The sequence below is a fragment of the Lucilia sericata genome, unplaced genomic scaffold (genome assembly GCF_015586225.1).
Source record: "Lucilia sericata isolate MDLA Ls3-8-SP2 unplaced genomic scaffold, ASM1558622v1 Contig000003F_arrow, whole genome shotgun sequence".
Lineage (NCBI taxonomy): Eukaryota > Metazoa > Arthropoda > Insecta > Diptera > Calliphoridae > Lucilia > Lucilia sericata.
In genome coordinates this window covers 1,420,788-1,443,528 of record NW_023994044.1, presented here as the reverse complement: position 1 = coordinate 1,443,528, position 22,741 = coordinate 1,420,788, and the positions used below count along the sequence as shown (strand labels likewise).

Sequence of the window (22,741 nt, the reverse complement as noted above, 5' to 3'; positions counted from 1 at the left end):
TTATAAATAAAGGAATTCAAGACTTGCAAGTATGTAAAAATGAGTATAAAACTTATTTAACCTACTGATTAATGTTAGTGGCTGGCGCTGATGATGATTGTTCTGGTTGGTGGTGCTGGTTGTTGGTGATGATGGTGCTGACGTTGATTGTAAATGTTTGTTAAATGACTGATGACAATTATGTGTATGTGTGCATATACTTATTTATAACTGTATACACTATTTATATGGTCATAGTCGCTGACAATGATAATGATGAATATAAAGACGATGTTGAACTACATAACGAGCTGAAAAGGTCAACATTTACAAAGTGGATTGAATAAGAATAAAAGGAAAACAAGATAGAAATAGTAAATATGAATACAATTTGCCTACGGGTCAATTGACTTTAATTGTCAAGTACATTGTAACATTGTGTCGTCATTTGCAGTTATTTAAAGGTATTATATGTAAAAGGGACTTTACTTAAATTTTTCTCTCAGTTGATGGATTTTTTATCATTCTCGAGGTGCCTTATTTTGGGGACCTCTTAAAGTTCACAACACTTACACTCTAAAATAATGCTGTAATATTCTACTACTTTTGATTACTCAATACTACTCAATACTTTTCGTTTGGGTACTCAATACTTCTCGATACTTTTAACGGTTTTATTTTAAATTAAAAACGAGGAATTTTTGTTTTTTTAAAAGTTAGACCAGACATCACACCTCTTTTGAAACATTTTATTTTTCTTAGATTGCGTCAATAAATATTTGTAACTTTTTAACTATTATTGCAGTTTTTAAATTATGTTTACATTGATTTGATATTGCTAAGAGTTGCATTTCTAATAATGATATGATCTGTATTAGTTGTAGAGCTGTATTTTTTCACATCATAGCCGTTAAATTTAAATAAGTTAAATCCATATACAAGTCTGAAAGTATTGAGTAAGTACTTTTTAGTATTGAGTACCCAAAAAATAGGGCAAATACTCGATACTCGATACCCATTACTCAATACTTTAACAGCACTACTCTAAAAGTATGAAATTTTATTAAAATTTTAGAATTTTTCGATTTTCCTACACATGGTTTTATGTTCACTGTAACAATATATTGTTATCAAAAACATATAATCGTTACTTTAATTAGATTTTAACAATATTTTAGTTACTGTAAACGTTTTCATGTAAATTATAAATATGAATATGATTCTCTGAAATATAACTAATTTTACAACAACTAAATAATGATAACAAGGCAAACATATTATGTTATTTACAATAATTTAATATAACAAAAAATAGTCATTATACGATGTGTTATATGGTGCAACGAAGTTATGACCACATTGGATCATAATATGATCATGTATAACAATATTATGATAAATAGGAAAATATTATAATGCAATATTCCTGTAGACAATCATATTAGTTACAATGACCATAATGGTCTTGGTCTACATTTTTTGACATTTAACATTTAAGGCAAAAAATGGGGATTTTTAAATGATCTGTAGACTTAAACGGTAAAGGGCCAAAAACCCACAAGTACATCTTTTTTCAGAAAATCAAACCTGGAAGGCACAATCTTAAAATGCCATGTCTTTGAAATCGTCATAAAATAAAGATTTTATTCCCCTAAACAATGTACACACATGTTGTCCACTTGCTTGCTACAAACTGAAAATGGGTGCATATTTGATGCACAATTTGAAAAAGAAGTCTTGGGCATTTTCCTCAATTTATAAATTTCCTACAGTCATAATTAGTGACTCTGCACATGTATTCTATAAGAAAATTGTTTATTTCTTTATTTATTTAGTACATGTAGTTTACATATACAAACGAATGTATGGTTGTCTGTATGTATATCCATTATAAATTTGTTTATCATAACCACAATATTGTTGTTAGTTTTATTACTGCAACAACAGTTGTGTATAAATTTATAAAAAAGTTTATGGACTAAATTGGCTCCCTGCTATAAATTCTATCATTGCAGTTAAACATAAATTATTAAATGGTTTTTCAATTACATGACAAGTGAAATGTTGCAGTTAAGGGAGAGCGTATAGGGTCCATTATAGTAAAACAAAACCCCACCTCTTTTTCTATACAATTACTTCCATGTAGTTTTGGTGACAATTAGTTTTAATTAAAATTAATTAAGAACATTATTATTTAATAAAAGGCTTTTGTGTTTGTTTATTGTGATTTAAATAAATGTATTTATTTATTATTATTATTATTTTCCAATAAGAAACACAAAAAAATAAAAGTTGTAATATTTATTAATAATTTTGTATTTTTTTCTCTTCATTTTACTTGCAGTTTTATTGTATGTTGCAACATATGGTTAGACATGAATATGATGCCCCAACGTTTGGCAACAGTATAAATTTTTGTTTTTTTCAACGTAAGTACATAAAAAACATACAATATTTTTTATTTTTGATTATAATTTATTTATTTTATATGGTATGGTGTAACATGTTAAAAGTATCATGAAATTTTTATAACATTTTAAAAATAAATAAATTATGCAATTTTTATTCTGTTCAACTGATGAAGAAAAAGACAGTTGGTAAAAAAAAAACATGAAAATAATATAAAATGAAAAGTCATCATCATAGTCATCACAGCTCTTTCATAATTTATCAAATGTTGCAATAATAAAACAACACAAAGTGCAACGGCAACAAACAGAAACCAACCAAGTTGCATTTATTTATTTTTTTTTTTTATCATTTGAAGTGTTTGCTTTGCTTGCTCATTGAGCCCCAACCACCCACATGACGCACGTATGCATTTATGCTGCTGATGATGATGACGATTATTATTATTATTGTTATAACCTGCATAAAGTCCTTGTATATCCTCTCAGTTATTTTTGTTGATTTCACATTTTGTTTTTGTTTTATTTGTTTATAAATACAAACAAATAAATAAATCTACACTGATGACATTTTTCAGTAACAAATTGCAGTTTCAGTTTTTTTTTCTTCTTCAGTTGAGTGTCTTATCATCTTTAATGTTCCTTACACTTGGCAATAGTGCCGCAAAGGATCATAACGCTATATAATTTAAGTAGAGAATACTTGTATAAAGTTACAGTTTAAAAGTCTTTTAGTTCATCTCCCCTAGGAGATCAATGACCTAGATTTTTGTTTACAGCATTTTGTGGGATTTGTTGTCTAATGAAGCAGAACCAAACAGCCAAAGCATTTGATTGTTTTACACATAAATTTAGGTTGTAGCCTGGTCGGTTGATTGTTTGGTGTTTGCTAAGGACACTTGAACAATTTCTTAGATAACTTAACACACAATATATTAAATTGCATTAAGCTACGGTTAAAATTTAATTCATTATAATTCAAGCATGTGGGGACAGCAATTGTCTTTAGTTTTTGGAATCTTTTGTAAGTTCTTGCCTGTAGTTTGGGGCATGTGCTGTTGTTCGTAACATTCAAAATCACCCTTTGTATTGATTAACCTATATCCATACATTTGTCCATGTAAAATTTTTAATCAAATTATAGTCCGCAAATCTTAAAAGAATTCAGTAATATTTGGTACACCTTTTGACCCAAACGCGAATCCAACTGATTCGGTTGAAATCGGTATTTCAATTAAACACCGAATAGTTTATTAAGCAAAAAATTTAGCCGATCCATAATTAACCACATTCCCACTTGTTATTTTAATAATTTATATGCAATAAGTATAAACTTATATGAGAACATGTTTCTGCAATATGGGTGTTAAGGGTGATCAAAAATTTACAAAAAGTCAGTTTTATTATCGCAGCTTCATGGCGCTACAAAAGTGCATTTTTATATTTTTGTTAATACTTTCCACTTTTTTTCCTTATTTCAATATCCTTTTTATGCATTTTATATATTTTTTTAAATGTCATTTACTCACGTATTCGTGTATATTTATGGTCAATTTTCATGATTATTTGTAAAAGTGCAAAATGATACAATTTGAAAAAAAAAACTGAAAAATACCAATCGAAATTTTCACACACACACATACATACCAACAAACAAATATTTGGTGAAATTTTTTTTATGCACTTTTTCTTTTCTGATTTCACTATGACAGCCATGCAAGTATTGATTGAAATATTGTTGCTGTTATGTTTTTCAATTTGTTAAATTAATCTTAATATTTGGTCGAATTTTTTGTTTTGCATTGCTGCGGGTACAATATGTAAATGGCAATATTATCAAAAAGGATTTATGGTATTCAATGATTAAATTTTAGTAAGAAATGTTTTTATAGCAATTTGGGTTAAGATGATGCTTTAACTTTACTGCATGTTTTTCAGATTGGTGGTGGAGGGTATCTAAGTTTGTCGTTTCGTGTGTAACACCAATAAATATTCATTTAAGACCCAACAAAGTATATATATTCTGGGTCCTTATGAAATTTTGAGTCGATTTAGCTATGTCCGTCTGTCTATCTGCCAAAAAAACGCTCACGTTAAAACTAAGCAAAGGATATTAACCAAATTCACCCAAAATATTTACTATTATCCTAATCAGTTTGGTATTGAAAATCAGCAAAATCGGTTCACAACGTAGAAAGTTATGAGTAAAAACTTCAGATTACCTCGATGAAAATTGTGTTTTTTCCTAATTCTTAACAAGTTTTCTCAGGAACTACCAAAGATATTTCGATGAATTTTGCATACAAAGGTATATATTCCCGGAAATTAGTTTATCGTTAATAACTCCCTCAAATATATCGATATCAACACAAAATTTTGTACATGCAAATATAATATGAACAGAAATCAGACTATCAACGTAGATCTCAGTCGGTCCACAATTGGTCATAGCTTCCATATAAGGTCCACTTCCGAAAATCACTTAAAAGCACAGATTTCATTGTCAAAAAAGCTATCTTGATAAAATTCGACACAAATAAGTTTTGTCTAAATATGAATCACTCTACGAAATTTTTTTCCGGATAGGCTCATAATTTTTCATAGATCCCATATAGGGTTTACTTCCGAAAATCATTGATTTCAAAAGCTATAGGGATTCGACAAAAATATGTTTTATGTACATACAAATCATTCTACCAAATTTTTTACGGATCGGTCCATTATTGGTTATAGCTCCCATATAAGGTCCACTTCCGAAAATCACTTAAACGCATATATTTCTATGAATAATAAAGCTATCGGGATAAAGTATGACTTGAATATGTTTTGTGAGCATATAAATCATTTTACGGAATTTTTTTCCGTATCTTTCCACAAGTTGTCTTAGCTCCCATATAAGGTTTACTTCTGAAAATTACTTAATACCATTTAATTCGTTATTAAGTGATTATATCCGGATAAAATTCGACATGAATATGTTCTGTGTATAGATAAATCATTATATTAAAATGTTTTCGAACTGGTCTATTAATATACATTTTTCTGGACTTAAGTAAAATTAGATTGACATATGTACATATATCAATTAAAAATAGCTTGCTGGTGGACGGTATTTAAGATTCGGCACAGCCAAATATAGCACTCTAACCTGTTTTATTTTATATTATTCAAATATACTTAAACACAATTGCACTACATGTCACGATAATAATATTCTATTTTTTAAGATTTAATGAAACTAAATTATAATATTGCGGTTGGTTTCCTTTAATTTTTGATTTTCAAACTTTTAACATTTTGACCTTTTTTTGCAATTAAAATACACGAAAACTTTCTTCAGCTGCACTTGGGAAACAGCTGCCAATTGTATGGAAATACAAATTAAAGAACCAAAAATAAAATCACTCACAAAAGAACAATTTTAGATACGACCTTCATTAAAACATCTGCAATGTGGTATTTAATCAGATTTCCAGTTGACAATTTCATCAGTGTTGATAAATCTGCGCGTGTGTGTGAGTGAATGTTTTTGTGATTCTAGGAAACATTAAAATGTAGACATCATGGCAGACATTTTAATTTAAATACAATAAATTTTACAAATTTACATACTAAAATAGAATTTAACAAAAAAAAAAAAAAAAATCAGGAGAAAAAAGTATTTGAGGGAAAAAAATAATATTTTAATTTATGTGATCTTTGTATGGGTTGCTGAACATTTGTAGAACCAACAGAAAGAAATGTGAAAAAAATTACATTTAATTTTTTAGAACTCTGATATATTTTAATGAAATGCATTTCAAAAAGTACCAGCGGACGATGATGCTGCTGCTGTTGGCTGTTGTTACTTCTGACATCATCTAAATGTACATAAATATGTAAATATGTATATAGTAGTTCTTTATTTAACATAAATTTTGTCAGGCATAGTTGAAATAGTTGCTAAAATAATAATAATGTATGTATATAAATAAAAGTTTTATACATGTATGTATGTATAAATTTCATCCAGTATCAACAACAACATTCATGACGATAGAAATAAATCTAAAATGGCGAACACTATTTAAAATGTACATATTTTGTTTATGGCGGAGCAAAAAAACTTAAAAAAATATCCTTTTTGGGTTTATAACTTAAAACATTTTGCTTTCATTCTCTGTCGTTTATTTTTTTGTAGTTCTTTTCTTTCGATTTGACTTATATAAATAGAAAACCTTGAATTATTAAAACTAAAATAAAGTTAAGAAAGAAAAAAAAAAGTATTCATGATATTTACTTTTGTAGGCGAAATATGTATTGTATAATACAAACAGTTAAAAAAAATAAACAAGTAAAGGAAATAAAAATAAAATATAGTGGAACAAATTTTGAGAAAATTTTTTAAATACTTAAGTTTAGGAAAAAACTCTGAAATTTATAACGGTATTTATCATATAAGAATAACAAAAGTTTCCATAAAAATGTATCCGTAATATAGAATGAGTTATAGCAACCAATACTACTTGCCTATGCTATCGCTTTCATAGTCGAAGATAAAGTTATAGTGAAGAGGTAGACAAAGGAAAACAATACCTATATAGTATGTTTAATTTTGTAAATATTGCAGAGATTGTTAATCTGGCGGTTTTTACTTAAAATCTTAGTTCACACTAGGCATGTCAATTGGGACTGGGTTTACAAAACCCGGGATTCGGGATTTGTAAGAACACAATTCCCAGGATATTAGTATGTGTTTCAAAAACTTTGCTTAAATTAAAATGAAGTGAAATTCTTTTTTCAAAACATCCGGCAAATCCAGGATAACTTGGCTGTATGTCCATAACAACTGTTTTTTAGACAAATATATGCAAACAATTTGCTTATATACCGCAAATCCAAGGACAAATTGATTTATCATTTAAATTTGTTCACTCTTTTTAATATTTTGTTCAAAAATCTATTTGTCCTCGTAACATTGCCGTAGGGAACTGTCATATACATTTGTATATTAGCTATCTCCATTTGCATGAGATAAAAAATTCACAAAAAATTAAATTAAAGTTTAGTTTGAATAAAAATATGTATTATGAAGAAAAAATCATAATAAATTTACAAATCAAATATTATTACTTTAGAACAGTATTAACTTAAATTATTCAAAAGTACCATACAACCCAGTAAAAACTTACATTGAATAGTAACTCCTTACTTAAACAATAGCACTTGTAAGTCATTATTTTAACAATAATAATTAATATTACAATAATAATTAATATTACATTGTAGGCAAGTACTTACCACCCTCGCTTACAAAGTAATTACTGCGATCGTCTGCAAATTAGGTATTAAGTAAGTTGTTTTTGTTTTTGGGTAAAAGGATAGCCTACGAGGATAGGTCCACTGTGTCTACTATTACTTTTTAACGAAAAAATTATTTGTTTTAATTTGTGTAAAAAAACTAAATTTGAAAACAAAATGTCAAGACTAAAAAGTTAGTACATAATATAAACGTTTATAAGTCATTACTAGACTCTTTCTATGTAATGTAGACGGTATGTAGTTGCTGAATAAGTTTGCTGGGCTATTTTCACTCTTTATTACATTAATTTTAAGTTCATTTTCTACAAATACCCTGCAGTTTGACAAAGAGTCAATGCATCCGAAAAAGACAGTGATTTCTACTAACGTCTAACCAACTGGTTGGCTCTAATTCGTCTTTCGTTACGGAGGTACTTAATCTTTATAAACGAGGGTGAAGATAATCACCACTAACTTAAGCTATTTGTCTGTCTCTTCGTAATCTATGGGGTGACGATTGACTTCCTCGTAGGACAACCACATGTTAAAATAGGTAGTCCCCTGAACAATCGGTCGCAAGTTCCGGAAAGATACTTTACATATGTATTATTTAAACCTTAAAGCCAATTTTCCCCTTTTTCCTTCTACGACAAATAATTAGCTTTAGCTGAAATTGGAATATTTAGAAAACTTTGCCCCAAATTAATGGGTACCTCCTAATATGTATACAATAACAGCAATTGAGGTCTTGCGCCAGTTTTTTTTTTCGCTACAAAATGTTCGTTTTTATTTCGATATAAATTTCTCCTCTATTGACTGTTGTTCTCCAGTTCAGGCTTTTTGGTTGTTGGTAGAAAACCCAAACGAACAAAAAGAATCATGTTTAAGTTTAAATTTCAGTTCGTATTTGTATTTACATGTTTTTTTTTTTGTTTGTGGTTATAAACTGTTGTTATAATTTTATCTGCGTTGCAGTATCTTTTTGCCTCATTTTGTAGAACGGCTGAGTGTTTGTCGAAGCAGTGAGTTCAATACTGAGTTGTTTCGTTTATTTGCTTTGTAATCTTGTTGATGTTTTTTGTGTGTTTTCTTTCCACCTTTTTTGTATTTTGTATTTTGGCTTCAATTTGTATACTTTTCTTTAACATTGTTTCTATAGATAGGTCTATCTGTAGGTATATATGTATATAGTGGTAAGTGTGTGTTTTAAAACATGTTTATGTGTTAAATGAACCAAAAATGTTGGCCAAAAAATATTTATGGAATTTTAATTGCCCTAAAGCATTTTGGGTCTACTTATTTCGTTTCTACCATGTCCAATACAGTCAGAGGTTTTAAAGATAAAACTCAAATATTCATATTTATTCATAACAACTGTTCTCATTCTCCAAAAAATCGAAAATAGAGCAACCTAAAAACAGCTAAAATAGCAAAAAAATTTAATTAGTTTTAGGAACCAGAGCAAAAAAAAAATTGTACAAAATATTAAACCATTTAATGTTGTTTGTTTTTTTTTTTTGCAATATTTGCAAAAAATAATGTACTTAATTAATTAACACGTATACAAGCACTTGCAAATAGACAGCCTGGCATTTAATATTCATTTACGTTTATTGGCGGAAAAGTAGTCATGCATTCATATTTAAATAATTGTTAATATTTAATTGAAATTAATATTTATGAAGGTAATTTTTGCTTAGTGAGAGAAAAATTGAGATTTAAGTAAAAACAAAAATAATAGAAGTTTGGTATAAGTAAAAAACCTTTTTAAATAAAGTTATTTTATTTAGTTATTTTAATGAATAAATGATGAATCAGTAAGTAATGGAAACCAACAGAACTCGGCGCTTTTTTGGCACAAACTTAGAAATTTATCTGTTATCGTTGTTATAACAGCTAAAACTATACAATAATCTAGTGGGGGGGGGGGGATCCTACATCAATGCCCTGGGCTATTTCAACTGGATGTTTCTATAAATCCATTGGACAAAGTTATGTTGGGTTGGCTGAGCAATTGAATATGTGATAGTTGCCATGAGGACCCTGACCACATGCAGGACAAGCATTGGGGACGGCACGTTCCAGTAGGCATTGAGCATGTTGCTCCATTCCGATCTTAGAAATACTTTTGTTTTCCGTGGCGGGTTTTCTTCCTTGTCTGCTATGAGCGGTGGGTGACCTCCAAGTACGACATTCATGCGGTATCCTACGACCGCAGAATTTTTGGCATCTATATGATTGTCGTTAAAAACTGCCGTATACGAGGACTGGTCTAATGGATCCTGCACATATCTGCATATGTTTTTCTCGTATATACGAAGATCCTTCCTGACATGCCCCGGGGGAGTATCCATCTGTGTGATGTTAAAGTTGGGATGACTTCTCCGATGACATCCCAGAAGGAACTGTTTAGTCATCGTGACATTGTGTTCCTTGACTGGGAGGACCTTCGTTTGCTCGTGCTGGTAATGTTCCCAGGTGATTTGTAGGCAGCCCGTTACAGTCCATAGGGCGGCATTTTGGCAATTTTGAATGTTTCTCCACTGGGTATCACTGAGCGAAAGTGACCACACTGCAGCATAATTAACCATTGACCGACCAATATTTTTATATTAGCTAACAAGGTTTCTTTATCCTTCTTCGCGATTTGTGCGTGATAGCAGTGGCGTGAGCTGAGGAAGTAAATAGGCTTTCAAATGTGACCCCCAAGATTTTAGGGTGGGGCACGGTCGGAATTCGGACTCCATTGACCACGATGTCAAGGGTTAGGTTTACTTCCTTCGTCCAGCTGGTAAAAAGTGTTGTTGATGACTTCGCTGGTGATAATTGCAGGTTACGCGCAGCATAATTCATCATACATTCCCCGACAGCCGGTTCTACGTATCGGACTGACCCGAATTATTCGGGTCTGTTAACCCCAGCAACAACAATACAACAATGTTTATCTGTAGTAGTATGTGCCAAAATTAGTCATTTTCCCAACCATATCCGATTATATTATTATTTTTTCTAGGCGGAAGTCAATTCGATTAAAGAAATGATATATGTATATCTAGCGAACTCTAAAGCAGAGATGGGCAAAGAACTGTCTATAACAGTGTTGCTCAAACACATACTACCATAGACTACCATAGTTTTATTTGTGTTGGTAAAGCAGCAGAGAACAGAATTCAATTCAAAATAAAAGTATACTAATAAAATGACTATAAAGTATATATGCTAACTGTCAAATATTTATTATGGATTTTGACAGCCAGCGTATATCAAAGTCTATATATAAACAACTATCAACTGTTCTCTCATGTTCTCCTACATTAATTCGGCTTTCACAAAATTTTGTTGTTGTTTTTCTGTGTGTATTTTAAAAACGTCGCGTACAGACCTTGCTTCGACAAGTGCTGATCAGCAACTGATTTGATTTTGTTTTTCAAGTTGAGAGCAAACCAACTGATATTGCTCATTATAAAAAGAAGAAGAATTAAACATATAGTGTATGTGTATCAACTTAGCGTCAGCAGAATTTTCTTATCCTATCACGCGTGCTATGTAATGGCAATATTGCGCTCCTCTGGTCTATAAGATGCCTTGTTTTAACACAAATGTGCATATCTAAGCTCACACACGTGTACAAATAGGCGAAAACAATCAGATAGCATTAGACACTCTTTGCCGATGACTGCTTTACAAAAATAAAAAAGTGTTATTCAAAATATGCTGTTAATCGTCATTTTAATTTCTAAATTGAAGTTACAGTCGTTTTCTGTTTAATGAATGCTAATTATCGATTGCCTATATTAAGGCGTTAAAAGTTGTCATAAAATAGTTTAATAATCTTAAACCGGATATATAAAGAACTGGCGCCTTAACTATGCGGTGATAAAAATACTTTTCTATTTAACCAATGTCCACCCATAAAATTATTTATGTTGAATATTTCCACCCATTTAATTTCATTGAAATTCGTTACGGTTTTAAGGAAATGACAATAAATTTCGATTAAGGAGACTTGTGGACAGAGCACAGGCAAAAAAAAAAAAAAAAAATCAGCATTAAGCATGTGTTGCAAATAACTGTCTTTATTATCAGTTGTTGTAGTTGTTATTGCCATTTTTTTCTACAGATAGTTTATTTCATGTTGTTTTGTTTTAGGCCGTAGCTTTATTAACAATTTACGATGGGGCATGTTTCTAAAAATGCCACTTAATTAATACAAACACGAAAATGCACGTGCCACACTGCTCACACTAGTACAAATAACCAATATACTATAATACACACATACATATATAAATTGAATTTATTATAAAATATGGTTCATAAATAATAAATCATGAAATTTAACACAATATTGTGTATTACTTACCAAAGCTACAATTTTAACCCTGGATAAACATACTTACTACGAAATAAAAAAAATATGTAAAACAATGATCGGCACAAAGAGAATATAACCAACAAGTAAAACAGCTAATAACGAAGCAAATTATTATTTGAAATTTTTCTCAGTTTTCTTTGTTTGCCGATCTCTAACGTCTGTCACTCATTAAACGCACTATAACTGAAACGTGAAGAACGCACAATGTTCATTTTATTGGTTACTTATTTTATTCATAAAATAGTTTCATTTCATTTTAATGAATCACAAAGACGCAACAAACCGCCTTGTCGCTCTAATCGTTTTTTGACATTAAAACGTATTTTGAATTTTTATATTCGTGTTGCGTGTGATTTATTTAACTCCAAGTCTAAACCCTACAAAAGAAAAACTACTATTTGCCATAACGATGCGGTACGTTTCATTCTTGGAAAACACTACAGTAAAAACATTTATAGTTGGACAATATGTTGAGCTACATACATACATAAGTATGTAGGTAAGTATCAGCAGCGAATTCAGTTCAACTCAATCATTTTCTGCGTCCTCTTTTTTCCTAATTAACAAATTTGTGCGTGGCTTAATCTTTATACTCGTTAACATCATTCCGTAGCACAGTGGGGCAGAATGGAAATTTTTTGGAAATAAATCTGGCATTTCTAAACGGCTGATCCGATCGGGATAAAATTTGGTGTGAGCGTAGCCAAGGAGTATTCGAGTTTAAGTTTTGAAGATGAACCCTGCAGATGCCCCAGGGACGGCGCTGTGGCGGCTCAAAGTAGGGTACCTACGACATGTAAAATTTTTAAACTCGTGCCATTTTTTTGTTTTTCACCCAAATACAAAGATTTTTATATTTTGTGAAAGCGCTCGACGAGATCTTGAAAAAACATGCTTGGACATACTACTTATCTCTTATAATATCCGAGTTATAGGCATATAAAAATTTAGTGATACAAAATTTACCATACCTTGGTCCGCCTTTTTTTGAATACCGGGCGTAATTTTGGACCAAATGGACTCAATTTTTTCTTGTTAGTTAGACAACAAAATTTCCAATAATATACAAAAAATTTCAGATCAATATTGTTTACAGATCCAAAAATATACGTTTTTTAATTTAAAAATTCAAAAAATTTTAGATTTTTGGCATTTTTGTGCCAAAAATGTGTCTTAACTCTTTTATTAATAAAATAAAATTTTTATTAAGAACATATAACAATTTTATAGTTTTCTAAAAGGTATCTTTACGCAGAACGCTTTGGCGTAAAAAACTTGTCCTATTTTTTGAAAATGTTGCCACTGCGTCCTTCCGAATATGACCTATTTTTTATCAAAACTTCAACTTTGGGCGACATGTTCTAAAATCCCAAAGCTGGGATCAGAAAACTGAAAGCAGTTTTGGAAACCTCAATATGTTTTCTATTTACTCCAAAAGTATTTTCCCAGCCCTGAAAGAAATGTGGACCCTATGGGCAAAAAAGTAAAAAATCCCATTTTTGGGATTTTCATTCCTATTTTTGGGAATTGCGGGATGCCCTTTGACCTTTTCAATTTTTTTTTTGCATTTTCTTATTTGAAATGACAAATTTAACAAGCGTTGAAAATTTCATTGAGTTTTGTTCATAAATAAAGATTTTGTCATATATTACATATTTGTTTAATTTCTAAAACTATGATTTATATCAAAATTTTAATAGGATCGCAGATAGCTACAACAATTTAGTCCATATTTATCCCTTAATATAATTTTTTAGTTAGATATGGAAATTCTCGACCCTTTACAAAAAATTTCAGGCCAATATCTCAATTACATTCAAAAATATGTTCATTTAAACCTGTGTCCTTTAATTTCATCTTTTTCATATTTTAGTATTAAGTATGACAGAACATACATTTGGTGTTGAATAAAATATTTGGACAATTTTTAAAAATTATTTAGTTAATTATTTTATTATAATATTGTATATACAATAAAAAAATATAATTTTATTATGAGCCACGCACAACAACACCTAAATCACCCCACACAAATTACCTTTCCCGCCCACCGAAATATAAAACACAATTTAATACAATATCATCAGTTAGTATAATAGCTTTTTTTATTTGAACTGTTTATCTTAAACATAATACAATTAATTCTTACAACCTACTTATATAGTTAATTCCTAACACTACTTATTTTCTATAAAATAATCTGTCATATCGGTATACATATCCAGAAGGTAATATAAGTCCTTTAAATCTTCCTTGTTTTGAGATGATAGAGTTTCATAACAAATCCATCTTTTTCGCATAGTTGAAAGAACAGGATCAGAAGATAGAAGTAAACTATTAAAAATATCTTCATTCTGTGATTGCCTGGAGCATTTTCTTGAGCTGAATAGTTGAACATGCTTAAAATCTCGATTCCTCGCTTCCTGGGCTTCTTCTGTTAACTCTCCAAGTGGAAGAATATTCGATTCAATTATTATTTGACCATGACACAATACTTTGTGTACTGTTGGTGTTAGTTCCCTCCATGGATACAGAGATACAAGTAATTTAGAAATTTCAGATGTGTATTCCCCAAATCGATTTTCATTAATTTTATGTTTACTATTCAGTGCCATTAAAATAGTTTTAACTCTTCGAAGCAACTCCTTGTCGATTCCAGTTATTTTTGAAGTAATTTCAAAATCACGAAAAAACCTTCTCGACGTATTACCGTCATTTGTACTACCGCAACTTGAAAGTGGTTTGTCGATGTTTAATCCCATCTGAACTTTAAATTCTTCTTGGATTATGCTTTTTTCCGCAGCTCTCAGTTCTTTCAATTCTTCATTATTTTTTGTTGATTTAGTAGGATAGTTTGTTTTTTTTTTCCTGGATCGCCTTGTATGATGGTAATATATTGTGTCCTTTTTCATGCAGAGCTTTCCTTAATATTTGGTACTTATTTCGACTGAGACCCAGTTCCAACATAAGCGCTATTGCTTCCTCTTCAGTAAAATTTGATTATGATGTTGGAGTTGGTATACTTTCCACAATTCGCTTAAGTCGTTTTGGTGATGCATTAGGAAGAATAGTTGCAATATGTACGACATCCATATGTTGGTTTTCCTTTTTCAGCATTTCGTTAAATGTATCAGCAATTTCCTCATTTGAGATTGAAAAAAGTTTTTGTGTGACCCTCTTTTTTTTTACCTTGAACATAAGTCTTCGTATGACTTGCAAGGCGCTCCTGTTGATGTGTTGTAAGTTGAGATTTCCGTAGTAGTTTCCATCCAACTACAAAATTTTAATCGAAATTTCTTTTGATTTCCATCCACAGACTTACTTTTTACATCAAAAAGTTTTAAAAAGTTTTCAATTTTTGATATGCCTGTTTTGTCTACTTTTCTACTATATGTAGTTTTTATATAATTTGAAATGTCTTCAATTCTTTCTGGCCCTTTTGAAGATATACTCCATAAAACGGAACACAACTCTTCGTACTTTAATGTAATCTTCATTGTAGATTTATTAAATATGGTACTTAAAATCTGAGAAGTTTACTTATATACCAATTCTTGCCATTTCCGATACAGCTATTCCAAAGTAAAAAATTACGAATTGTCTACCTATTAACATTTAGGACTATATTACTATAACCTGTAATTCAGTCATTGATATTTCTTATTAGTGAATGAATCGAAATTATCATTACCTGTATATTTTTACCTACATGATCATAAACGAAACAGAACGAAATGATCTGTCGAAAAAATTTAGGTAAAAAATGGTTATAAATTTTTGAAAATTCAAGCATAATAGGACCTTTCAATTATAAGGATAAGCAAACAAATAGAAAATAGGTAAATATAAGATTTAAATATGTGCTGTCATACTTAATACTAAAATATGAAAAAGATGAAATTAAAGGACACAGGTTTAAATGAACATATTTTTGAATGTAATTGAGATATTGGCTTGAAATTTTTTGTAAAGGGTCGAGAATTTCCATATCTAACTAAAAAATTATATTAAGGGATAAATATGGACTAAATTGTTGTAGCTATCTGCGATCCTATTAAAATTTTGATATAAATCATAGTTTTAGAAATTAAACAAATATGTAATATATGACAAAATCTTTATTTATGAACAAAACTCAATGAAATTTTCAACGCTTGTTAAATTTGTCATTTCAAATAAGAATATGCAAAAAAATAATTGAAAAGGTCAAAGGGCATCCCGCAATTCCCAAAAATAGGAATGAAAATCCCAAAAATGGGATTTTTTACTTTTTTGCCCATAGGGTCCACATTTCTTTCAGGGCTGGGAAAATACTTTTGGAGTAAATAGAAAACATATTGAGGTTTCCAAAACTGCTTTCAGTTTTCTGATCCCAGCTTTGGGATTTTAGAACATGTCGCCCAAAGTTGAAGTTTTGATAAAAGATAGGTCATATTCGGAAGGACGCAGTGGCAACATTTTCAAAAAATAGGACAAGTTTTTTACGCCAAAGCGTTCTGCGTAAAGATACCTTTTAGAAAACTATAAAATTGTTATATGTTCTTAATAAAAATTTTATTTTATTAATAAAAGAGTTAAGACACATTTTTGGCAAAAAAACGCCAAAAATCTAAAATTTTTTGAATTTTTAAATTAAAAAACGTATATTTTTGGATCTGTAAACGATATTGATCTGAAATTTTTTGTATATTATTGGAAATTTTGTTGTCTAACTAACAAGAAAAAATTGAGTCCATTTGGTCCAAAATTACGCCCGGTATTCAAAAAAAGGCGGATCAAGGTATGGTAAATTTTGTATCACTAAATTTTTAAATGCCTATAACTCGGATATTATAAGAGATAAGTAGTATGTCCAAGCATGTTTTTTCAAGATCTCGTCGAGCGCTTTCACAAAATATAAAAATCTTTGTATTTGGGTGAAAAACAAAAAAATGGCACGAGTTTAAAAATTTTACATGTCGTAGGTACCCTACTTTGAGCCGCCACAGCGCCGTCCCTGGGGCATCTGCAGGGTTCATCTTCAAAACTTAAACTCGAATACTCCTTGGCTTCGCTCACGCCAAATTTTATCCCGATCGGATCAGCCGTTTAGAAATGCCAGATTTATTTCCAAAAAATTTCCATTCTGCCCCACTGTGCGTAGCGACACTGAAATCCCAATAGATTTTGTGGCATGTTTCATTACAATAATTGGGCAAGAACTTTTTAAATGTCATTAAGAGAAACAGAAGAACAAACAAAAAATTAAACATAATTGTTGAATTTATAATTACTTTCGTTGGTTTCTATTTAGGTGACTTACATAAATAATTTTGGATGTAATTTAAGAAATTCTCCTTCTTGTATAAAATATAATTTAAATTTCTAATGTTTATCTATACAAAGTATGATTTTAGAAGATTTTAACTCTAATAATTTCCCAGATAAACAAATTTTTTGTATTTAATGCATTTGGGGGGTACCAGGCCCCTATTGCTAGTCCAATTTATTACTATCTGTAATAGTTTCCCAGATGTAGGAATTTTTGTATTTATAATTCATATGAGAAGTTCCAAGACCCCCTAATAAATGTCCATTTATTTTCCCCCAAATGTTTACATGGATGTTAAAGTGCTTCGTGCAAAATTTGAAGATTCTAGCTCTAATAGTTTTCCACATAAACGAACGCCGCCTATTTCGTGTCATCTTATTTATTACCCAAATATTCACTTAAGCTACGTTCACACCTATCAAATGTTTGACGAAAATGACGTGACCCCTAAAAAATCTACATTTTGATTTCCTTAAAATATATATTTATTTGCACAAACATAATATATCTTTGACGACATCAGTTCAGAACGTCTTTATTATTTGTTTCGACAATATTTGCAATTACTAAAATCATGCAGAATCAAAAAAAAAAAAAAAAAAAAAAAAAAAAAAATTAGTGTTTACGTCTTTTTCATCAAATGTTTGATAGGTCTGAACGTAACTTTAGATGTCAAAGTTGTTCGTGCAAAATTTGAGGATTTTAACTCTAACAGTTTCTCGATATAGGAACTTTTGTATTTAATTTAAGATCTTTTTTACATTTTTTTCTTTTAGAGCGAAATTTTGAATTCAAAACTACAGTAATTGGTTATTTACAAAGAAAAATACTTTGTTTTTTAGAATTTGATGTCACTACATGCTAAAAAGGATAATATCCTGCGATATCCTTGAAAAACTTTTTCCATTTTTCATAAAAAATTATCGTTACGCGTCAAAATAAAGTGTGTGGTGAAGTCATATCCATAAAAAGTTCGGTGGTTTAGTTTTGTGCGTGAAAGGGTTAATTCATATGGGAGGTGCCATGCCCCCCTTTGCTAGTTTGCCAATTTATTACCCAAATGTTTATATGGATTTCAAAGTTGTTCGTGCAAAATTTGAGGTTTTTAGCTCTTTTACGAATTTTTGTATTTAATTTATATTGGAGGTCCCAAGGCCACCTAATGAAAGTCCCCCCATTTTTCCACTAAATGTTCACATGAATGTTAAAGATCTTTTTTTGCTAAATTTTAAGATTCCAGCTCTAATAGTTTCCCACATAAACAATTTTTTGTATTTAATTCATATTTAAACAGAATTTTAAAATGCAAAATTAACTACTTTCCTAAACCACCGCCTGTAGTGGTGATCTAGACATTATACCCGCTATAATTGTCATGCATTATTTGCATATGTTTCTTTTATTGTGCATTTAAAGTTAGATAAGCATTTAAATTTTTCCAACAATTTTCTATGCAAACATGGTCAAACACTCACTCCCACTTACATAAATATTTATAAAGTATATACATATTAGACTTGTCCTAAAAAACAATGAGATCTAAATATAGTCCCACGATTCAATGATCGACCATGTTAAAGATATTACAGTCTATTAGGATAACACGAGCCGATCATAAATGCGGTAGAAGTAGAAATTGCGGTAAATAGTAGAAATTGAGGTGTCTTGTAAGCAAAAGATTGAGTCGCATCTCCTATATCTTGGCGAAATTTGGAAAATTTTATAAACCAAATCAATTCTATTTTCAAGAACAGGTCTAATAAGTTTGCTAAAAATGTTAGTATATGTATGTCAACTAACATAAATTACAAAAAAATAATAATAAAACAGGTAAGTGTGCTAGTGTATTTTTAATATCCACTAATAACTGCCACTAACAATCGTATTAAGAATTTATAATTTACTTTAAAAACGCACACATAAAATGAATTCAAATGCCATGTGGCCGGTATCGTCCAATACCGCCCAACATATATCTAATTACAAACAAGTGCACAGACGACGTTTAAATATTGTAGGCAAAAAAGGCGCCACATTTTTTTGCAAAATTAAATAAATTGTGACCAAATACAAATGGAGATTAAATTATTGTTGGCTTTTGTTGGTTATTTCAATTTTTCAAGCTTTTAAGATTGAATTAATTACTGTATGTTTGTACTTTCAGTACCAACACTATCATAATAAATAATATATAACAAATATAAAGTTTCCTATAATTAATTAAAGGATTTATGCAGCAATGTGAGTATTTTACTCTTTGATTATTGATAGTGTCTTGATAAAGAAGTCAAAGTATTGATCTCAAATTCCTGTTGGCTTTTTGTGGCATTGTAATACTTACTTTCCTTCTCACAACATGTTGTTTCCTGTTGATATAAGTTAAGGCTGAAGGACCATTTTTATTAAAGATTAATAAGATTTTTTGTTTCCATTAAGAAAGGTTAGTATTCCTTAATGGCGTAAATATATGTACATACATATGTACATATATACATACTTACATACTAAGATATGAACAAACTTCAAAAGTAACAAGGGTTCATTATTTATAGTTCATTTCAGTATAGAATTTTATTTATCCTATATAGACTTTTACTCTTTATTTTAATGTTTAACTTTAAATTTATGTATATTTGACCTCATTCTAATGATTATGTTATTCCCAAATCAAATTGCTATTTTTGGACAGCAATAATTTATGAAAATTTGACCTAAATAATGATAACTAAATATAACCACAGGTTGGGGCGTATCATAATGTCCATGGACGCTATGTCACACCAAAAAGAGTCATAGTATCGATAGACTTTATAACATTTTCAAAGGTGTTTTAATGTCCATGGACTTTGTGACACTTTTTTAAAACATAAATGTATGTAACATTTGTTTAGGATTTAAGAAAGTGGTACTCTTATCCCGGATAGAATTGCTTGTAACTTTGCTGTATGTTGTACTTTGGATTACCTTAAGAAAGGGTCATGGATAGACGGACTAGGGGTTTTAAACTCCGGTGTATTTCGAATAACGGCTTCGCTATAATAAGCCTTTTTATGGTCTATTTGTAATCCATGGACTTTATGCCACTTATGGAAATGGTCTTTATGACACCCCACCACTACAGATCACGAACTTCCATGCAGTTCAGAATGTTTAAAAACTTGATTATTGTTTTAACAAAATCGTATATGTAAAGTTAAAGTTGATTTCTTATGTATGTATGAACTTAATTCTTATAAATTTAATAAGAGCGTGAGTAAATTATGAATTAAATGTATCTTAACTTTCATTACCATGTAAGGGGTTAAAATGCTAAAATTCATTTACACAATAACATTTTAGTCATTGTTTTAACACGGTGATGTCATTGGAGGCAAGTAATTACCATAAACGTTTACAAGTAATTATAAAAAGTAGTCATTGTAAATCGCATGAAAAGATGACTAATGAATTAGAAAGTAGTTATATAACACATTATTAGTAAAACCTTATTAGACTACTTCTATGTAATCCAGACGATATGTAGTAGTCATTGAAAAGTATGTTGTTAGGTAAGTAATTACAATTGAAAGCCATTACGTAGTTTTTGTTGAGTATTTTATCTTCATTCAATTAAATATTTTTGAACGATTTATTGAGAACAAAGTGTTTTTAAGCAAGAGGGACTGTATGGGGTTAGTGCCAATTATGCACCGATCCTCATTATTATGCAAATTTTATAAAATTTATGTCGAATTTTACTTGTATTTTAACTCCAATTCCAATGATGGTCTGATTTTCATTTCGATAATATAATTTTATAAATTAAGCCATCCGGATCCCCAGATATCTTTGGGATCCAAATCTTTAATACATAATTCTGTCAGGCGTGCTTTCGAGATTCGGTACAGCCGAATATAGAACTCTTAATTGTTTAAAAAGTATTTAATCAAAATTGTATTTATTTAAAATTCCTTTCATTTAATTTAAATGTATATATTTTATTGTTAGCTGAATTTATTTTTTATTTAAAGTACTAAGTTGTTTTACAAGATTCTTTTCTTACCAATTACTTAACACCATCTGTTATTTCTACATTTGTAAAAAATTACAAAATTTATTTTTTAAAACCTTATAAATCAGTTTTCAAAAAAAATTTTAAAACATACTCATAATTCGAGAACACACATCTTATATGTATTTGGTCATAAAAATATGCTTCATTTCATAATTGTAATATAAGTATTAAATTTTTTTTTTTGGATAAATGATAGTTTAGTTAAAATTTCATATTTTACCTTAGAATATGCATTTTTATTTGCGTCAAAAAAGATTGAGCCTGAACCCTATATTGTAAAAAAATAGAATATGTAACATCTAATTTATTTGCAATAAACTTACTGCAAAAAAAAAAAAAACATATTATTGGATTAAGTATTTGACAATATAGTTTTTTTACTGAAACTGAGATAAAAATCTTTTATTATTTCCTAGAAAATATAAATCCAATAACAATTTATATAATACTCATACGTAAGTTCAAATGATTGTACTATATATTAGGCTTATCCTTGGAAAAATAAATTTGTTTTGGGTAGAACGTTTATTCAATGAAACCGTCAAATTTGAATAAATGTATCCAAATTTGGAGCTAGTTCACTGTCAAAGGGTTCCTAAAACATGTTAATTGATGCCTGCTATTATATCACCATGTTAAAGTGACAGCTCACTGTAATGTAAAATGTTTGAACTCTAACCCAACGATAGACTCAAATGATTTATTAGGGGTTAAATATAAAAATAAAACAAATCGAACTCCTTCAAAACAAAGAATTTTTAAGAGCAGTCCTAGTACTTGCAACATGTTGTTTGTTTATTCCCTTATTAAAAAGTGTTTGAAAAAGCCAATTAAAATTTATGAATAGATAAACAATATGAGAAGGAAGAGACATACATATATACAGAATCATATAAAATACTTGGATACATTATCCCACACACAAACACAAATAATTACTTATACATATGTACTTACATACATACATATGTATCTTTATATGCATGTACATTATATTTACTTAGATGCAGTTAGAAAAGCCATAAATATAAAAATCGTACGTTCACGTACATAGAACATGCCATGTATCTGTATCTTTTTTTATGTATGGCTAAATATTGCTATTACGATTTTGCCAGCCTTATAGAAAGATAAATAAGTTAACAAGCCAACTAACAACAAAAAATACTTCTAGCAGAAATAAAGAAACAAACAAACAAAAACATTTATTATTTCAACTCTTAAGATGGGGACAAAGCAAAAAAAGTATCTCAACAAGATGAAAAAAGTAAAAATAACACAAACGCTTACAATCAATTCTACAAACACACAAAAAGAGCACAAAATAAAGATTT

At 29.6% G+C, this 22,741-nt stretch overlaps 1 protein-coding gene across 1 annotated transcript in view; it reads left to right on the top strand.

The window, feature by feature from the left end:
- LOC119599654 overlaps positions 1 to 22,741 on the top strand; it is a 241,416-nt gene that overhangs the window by 115,373 nt on the left and 103,302 nt on the right. Inside the window, exon 3 of the mRNA XM_037949528.1 lies at positions 2,324 to 2,408. The gene's annotated coding sequence lies outside the window, so the exon portion shown is untranslated. The remainder of the gene's footprint in view (positions 1 to 2,323; positions 2,409 to 22,741) is intronic.